This window comes from Nicotiana attenuata, unplaced genomic scaffold (genome assembly GCF_001879085.1).
Source record: "Nicotiana attenuata strain UT unplaced genomic scaffold, NIATTr2, whole genome shotgun sequence".
Lineage (NCBI taxonomy): Eukaryota > Viridiplantae > Streptophyta > Magnoliopsida > Solanales > Solanaceae > Nicotiana > Nicotiana attenuata.
The window spans coordinates 47,657-54,408 of record NW_017673585.1 but is presented as its reverse complement, the minus strand read 5'-3'; positions in this window follow the sequence as shown (position 1 = coordinate 54,408).

Below are 6,752 nucleotides of genomic sequence, written 5' to 3'. Positions count from 1 at the left end.
GTTGCAAGCTCTTTAACCTCCTCACAATGAAGGCTCTCTTGTCTTGGAGAGTGTTGAAGATTGCTTCTTCGGAAGACTTTTCTTGGTCATCAATACAATTATTTGACCAAAAAGTGTGAAAGCCCCTTTTGCTAAACTAATTAAATAAACGAGAGTGGGTAAATTCTAGTTAAACATAATAAACTCTAGATCCGAGATTGATGAATAGTTGTACCCTAAGAACTATATTTTAAGCATAATATTCGATGAGGTGTTTGATAATGTTGCTATAAACGAATGAGAGGAAGAGGGTAAAACAATAAATGTGACAAATGGCAATAAATGTAAATAGAGAGAATGATTCACCCTAATATTCAATGAGGTGGATGATTCTCTCTCTGACAAGGATATATACTAACCAAACGTGGGAATATCAAGGACTTTGTCAGATCCGATGTGAGAAAGATTGGAATCAACATCCAATCCAATCTTGTCAAAAGATAATGTCTATAACTCTTTGAGAGTTAACTTTTCAAGAGAGAACTTATCAAGATCCCCTCCCCCCCCCCTCTCTCTCTCTCTCTCTCTATCTCTATTTATATGGGGCGTATCCCTTACCTACTAAAAATACAAGTACAGGGAATATTCTACATAATATTCCTAAAAAATATCCGGTTACTAACTATTCGTTTCTGGCCAATTCAAATGCTCGAATCTGGCCTTGGCTGCTCGGCTCGTTAGCGTTGCTTCAGAAGCATGACTTCAGCCTAATCGACTCTCAAGAATGGCCTGTTATGCTTGTCCTTGATCTCGTCCTTAACGAACTCTCCAAAGGTTCGCTCTAGTCGTACTCGGCCGAGCCACCCATGGCAAGTTACGGTCTTCACGATAGTCTTTTTATACTGGACTTCTTAGATCAGATTTTGGACCATATAGTTAGTCCCTCCGCTTGCCGAGGTTGTCCTTCAGGTCGTCCTCGATGAGAGGACTTCGCCCGCCATAGTGTGAGAGATCCGATCTAAATGCCGAGTGACAGTTGTACTAGCCGAGGTAAGGGGCGGCACTTTGAAGATTGTGCTCAATGATGAAGGATCAGAGTGACGTCACCATTTCACGTGTCATGATTGTGCATCTTCCCGGTACGCTGCCTTGTTTCCCGCGTCTCTATTGCTTCGATTCTTGTGCATTTGGCTGTTATTTTTCTCGACTTTTGCGCCGATATTTTCTTATAAAAAGGGGGAAAAACTCTTCATTCAGAACTTTTTACTTTCGGATTTTCAAAAGCGATTCATCTTCTTCTCTTGCTTCTTTCCCTGCTTTCTGCAACTTCTTGTCTTGTTATCATCGCTAATTCTTCGTTTTCAAGCTTCTCACTCACACATAACTACATAAATGGCTAGTGCGTCTTCCAACTCTGAGGAAATTCTTAGCCCGAACCCGGTGTCAATGGCCATGCTAGTTCCTCCTGAGGGGGAAGTCGTGGCTGCTGAAGATGATAGTTCCCCTATAGTGGAGGAGATCGTTCCTCGTGGTGATAAGGCCAGGCTTGATTTTTCTAAGCATCCTGTTGATGAGCCTGAGCCGGCAAAATCTAAAATGGAATCGGATCGTCTTTTCGAGCTCAGGGCTAAATAAAACATTCCTGCTTATATTGACCTGGTTCTCGTCGGGGACGATGTGGTCCACATTCACCATCCTGGGTACTACGTATTTTACGCGTACCCATTTCGGGTGGGCTATTCCCTTCCCCTTCCCCCATTAGTGGAGGAGTTCTGCCGTTATTACAACGTCTGCCCGGCCCGGCTCTCTCCTTATATTTACAAGCTTTTTCTCATGCTGATAAAGTATGCGAAGCTGGCCGACCGCGGATCTCTATCCGCCACCTGCTGCATCTCTTCGCTCCAAGTTTTTACCGAGGTACGATGATACACCTGCGCCACCATGGAACCAAAGGATTGGTGGTAGGAATGGACGACAAGACCAACCGCAGGTTTTGGGTTGACTTCTTCTTTGTCAAAACAGAGCACGTGGTCCGAATCCTGCTGGATTTCTCGAGGAGTGGAACTTCGCTCGTAAGTAATTCCATTTCTGGTTATTTGTTGTTTCTTTTCGATTACCTAATCGTCCTTTTATGGCGCAGCTGAGAGAGATCCTCTTATGTTGGTCGCCGACATTCGAGACTGGGTGGCTCAGGTCTTACCCCGCACGGTGGGGATTCGTGAATGGTCGTCCTTCAACAAGAAGTTCGGGCGCCAACCTTCTTCGACCGGTGAGTCCTGTTCTGACCCTTGGTCATTTGGACTTCCATATCACCCTTCTTTCTTTCTTATGCCATTGTCCTTGATTTTAGGTCGAAAGGCTCCAAAGAAGGCGAAGGCTCCCACCCCTGCTTTCCGCCGGGCGGGTGCTTTGACCAGCGCTTCGACCGTTGCGTCAACAGGCGGGCTTACATGACCCGCTACGTCTTCTAAGGCTCCATCTCCACGTAGGCCTGTCTGCCGGGCGACTACTCCGTCGGCAAGGTCTACAGATCCATCCTTGTTTCATCTGGTGGATGAGTCGTCGCCGAGCGATGGAGAAGATATTCCTTTAAAAAGGCGGCGAATTGAGACCGGCGGTGATGTGGGGACGAATGAAGGCTCGGTGGGTGGTGAACCCGAACTTTCCGTGCCCGTGCATGAAACTAGTGTGACCTCGGATGCCGGGGTTCCGGCTCCCGACGTTGAGGTTGTTTCCTCACCGGTGGTAGCTGCAGTCGTGCCGGGGAGCGATCCGTCGAGCTCTGTGCCAATCGATATTCCTTCTTCTACCGAAGAAGGGGAGAGGGTCGTGGCTGCCGACGACCTCGAATCCGATTCTGACGTTGACCACGAGGAAGAGATGATGTTCGATAAGGGGCTCACCCGGATAAAAGTGAGGACTGATGGATCTTCTCGTTCAATAGTTATCCCGTTGGCCTGCAACTTGATGACCAGCACAGAAAGTGTGGTCCCTGCTCCGGTGCGTCTTTTTTCTACCATCGAGCATAGGACTCTCCAGTCGTTCAAGGACGCCGACCTGTCCTTGAGCGTATCCGGGTTGGCTCTGCGGGTGATTTTCCTCTTTCATTCTCGTGCCTTGTGTTTGAATCCTTTTCTTTTTTACTAACTCTTTTTTTTTGCATTTTTCTCTCTTCAGACTCTCATCTTGGAAATCAAAAGCGCCCGTCGAGCGGAGAAGAAAAAGGTGATTTTTATGAAAATAGTTTCTAAGTATCGCCGATACCGTGATAGGTACCGAGCGATGTGTACTCGACTCGGTGCTAGGGGTATCCTCCAATCCTTTAAGGAAGAGTTGAAGTAGAGGGACGATGAGCTCGTGAGAGTCATCGATAGATACAGCGAACTTGAGGGGGCGCTCAAGATTAAAGAGGATGAGATTGAAGTGAACAAAGGGGTCGCGGCTGAGTGTGTTGACCTCCAAGCTCAGGTGGCGTCCTTACAGGCCGAGCATGATCAAAACATGGCTAGGGCCGATGGCTTGAGTGATGAGTTGGTTGAATAGGCTGCGGAGTTGGAGAGAGCCGATGGGGTCAGGTCGGTGGCGCTGGCGTAGGTGGTCGAGTTGGAGGACGCCATCCGTGTCCTTCGTTCTGAGCGGGCGAATGATTCCGAAACAGTCGCGCTCAAGGAGATGAGGTCTAATGAACGGATCGGCGGCCTCGAGAAAGATGTTTTGGACCTGAAGGAGCGGATCATTGTCCTTGAGGCTGAGAAGGCGAGGCTATTGGCCCAGTCGTCCTTATCTCGCGCTTCTGATTTCCCTGTTGTCCTACGACATTTGTATGAGATGTGGATTCATGACGAGGCTCAGCTGGACATTTACAAGAATTTGATGACAGCGGGGAAGATTCCTGAGGTCGACTTTGAAGAGGCTCGTGACAAGGCGTGCGAAGCTAGACTTGCTTGTGGTTACGACCCAGCTACGCCGAGGACCGGTGATGGTGAAGAGGACCTGGACGGGCTTGCATCTGATCCTTGGTATGATGATGAGTATCTCGAAGGCGGGGGTGATGGTGGAGAAGGCATTGCTGTGCCGGGCGATGATGGTGCAGAAGGCGTTGCTGTGCTGGGCGGTGATGGTGCAGGTGGAGATGATGTGGTGTGATGCTTTTGTACTTAGCTTTTGTTCTCTTTTTTCTGTGTTGTGTTTTTTTTGGGGGGGGGGGGCCCGTTCTTCTGGCCCTTTGTAAGATATTTTTGGAGTGAAATGATTGACATTTTGTTGTATGTTCTTGGCCCTTTTTTGCTTTTCTTCTGCTATCATTTTTGCTTTGACTAACTCGAGCGAGGTGGACTAATGTTAATAACTTTGACTTCTAGTCGATGCGAACGAGGTCAAGTGGGAGTCGATTTGAACGAGGTCGAATGTTTGACTCTTAGTCGATTTGAACGAGGTCGAATGTGAGTCGATTCGAACGAGGTCAAATTTTTGACTCTTAGTTGATCCGAACGAGGTCCTATGTGAGTCGATTCGAACGAGGTCGAATGTTTGACTCTTAATTTATTCGAACGAGGTCGAGTGTAAGTTGATTCGAACGAGGTCAAATGTTTGACTCTTAGTCAATTTGAACGAGGTCAAGTGTGAGTCAATTTGAACGAGGTCGAATGTTTGACTCTTAGTTGATTCGAACGAGGTCGAATGTGAGTCAATTCGAACGAGGTCGAATGTTTGACTCTTATTTGATTCGAACGAGGTCGAATGTGAGTCGATTCGAACGAGGTTGAATGTTTGACTCATATTTGATTCGAACGAGGTCGAATATGAGTCGGGCTTGGCGTAACGTGTAAGCGTATAAACATGGCGAAGTGAGAAACTCATTTGTGTAAGCAAATTTGTATTCATTGGAGTTTACATGTTTTTGTTCTGTTCAAGCATACATTGAATTCCTGGTCCTCCCTTCTTTGGTCGACGTGGAGAAGTCGCCGAGAGGTCGAGCAATGAAATTATACCCTTAAGACTTCTGAGACGTCCTCTTCGTCGCCTCGTTAAAAACCTCCCTGAGAAAACCCAATTGGGACAAAACTCGAATGAGATAAAAAGAGTACGACTTGGGGGGCGTCTATCTTTAGAAGTTGAAGTATTTGAGGTGGGCGACGTTCTAATTATTTGGTAGTAGCTTTCCCTCCATTGTTTCTAGCTGGAATGACCCTTTGCTTACTGCTGCCGTGATTTTGTACGGGCCGTCCCAATTGGTTCCCAGTTTTCCTTCTCGTGGGTCCTTGCTCGCTTGAGTCTTGGCTTTGAGTACATAGTCCCCGACTTTGAGTGGCCTGACCTTGGATTTTTTGTTGTAGTAACGTTCGGCTAGTTGTTTTTGTGCTATCATTCTTACGTAGGCCATGTCTCTCCGCTCTTCGGCTTCGTCCAGGTCATGCCTTCTGCTTTCATCATTGCTCGGCCCGCTCTCGTTTGAGTATCTTAGGCTTGGCTCACCGACCTCGACTGGTATTACTGCGTCAGTCCCATAGACTAGCGAGTACGGAATTTCTCCCGTACTTGTTTTTGGCGTCGTGCGATATGCCCATAGCACTTCAGGAAACAATTCCAGCCATAATCCCTTGGCGTTCTCGAGCTTCTTTTTCAGGATGTTCAATATTGATTTGTTGGAGGACTCCGCCTGGCCATTGCCCGCAGGGTGATAGGGCATGGAGAGTATCCTTTTGATGTGCCATTTTTCGAAGAACTCGGCAGTTTTTTTCCGGTTAACTGGGGCCCGTTGTCACAACTAATTTCTTTGGGGATACCGAAGCGGCATATGATGTTTCTCTATATGAATGTGATTACTTCTTGTTCGCGGATTTGGGCAAACGCACCTGCTTCCACCCACTTAGAGAAATAGTCAGTTAACTAAAAGGAATCGTATGTTACCTCATCCCGCTAGGAGGGGTCCGATGATGTCCATTCACCATTTGATGAACGACTAGGGCAAAGTGACTGAGTGAAGATGCTCGCCCGCTTGGTGAATCATGGGGGCATATTTTTGGCACTGCTCGCATCTTTTGACGAAGTCGACTGCCTCCTTTTTCATCGTGGGCCAATAGTAGCCTGCTCGTATGAGGCATCTGACTAGAGCTCGGTTGGCGGTATGAGCTCCACAGTGGACCTCGTGTACCTCTTCGAGGATGCGCCGCGTTTGACTTGGCCCTAAGCACTTTGCTAGGGGGCCTCCGAATGTTCTTTTGTATAAGTCGTTGTCGATGACATTGTACCGGGCCGCCTGCATTCACATCTTCTTGGCTTCTTTTTTATCGGGTGGGAGTACCCCGTCCTGCAAATATGAGATAGTGCCATTACGCCAATCCCAAGTTAAGTTTATAGTTCGTACCTCGATTTGGTCGATCGACGAGTGGAGGAGGGTAACCGCGCTTCCTTTCTCGGATATGTCTTTAGTAGCCGTGGCTAACTTGGAGAGACCGTCTGCTTTGACGTTTTGGGTTTGGGGGATCTGGTCGAGCTGGCACTCGTCGAACTAGGGTAATAACTTATAGATCTCGGCCTGATATTTTTGCAACCTCTGCTCTTTTATTTGGAAAGTCCCTGTGACTTGGTTGACGACTAGTTGAGAATCGAACCATAGGACGACCTGCCTTGCTCTGTACTTGAGTGCTAGTTTTAAACCTGCAATCACGGTCTCGTACTCGGCCTCATTATTAGTCATGTCTGGGCATCGAATGGACTAGAAAATTACTTCGCCAATTGGGACCTCGAGTACGAGTCCTAGCGCGTTGGAC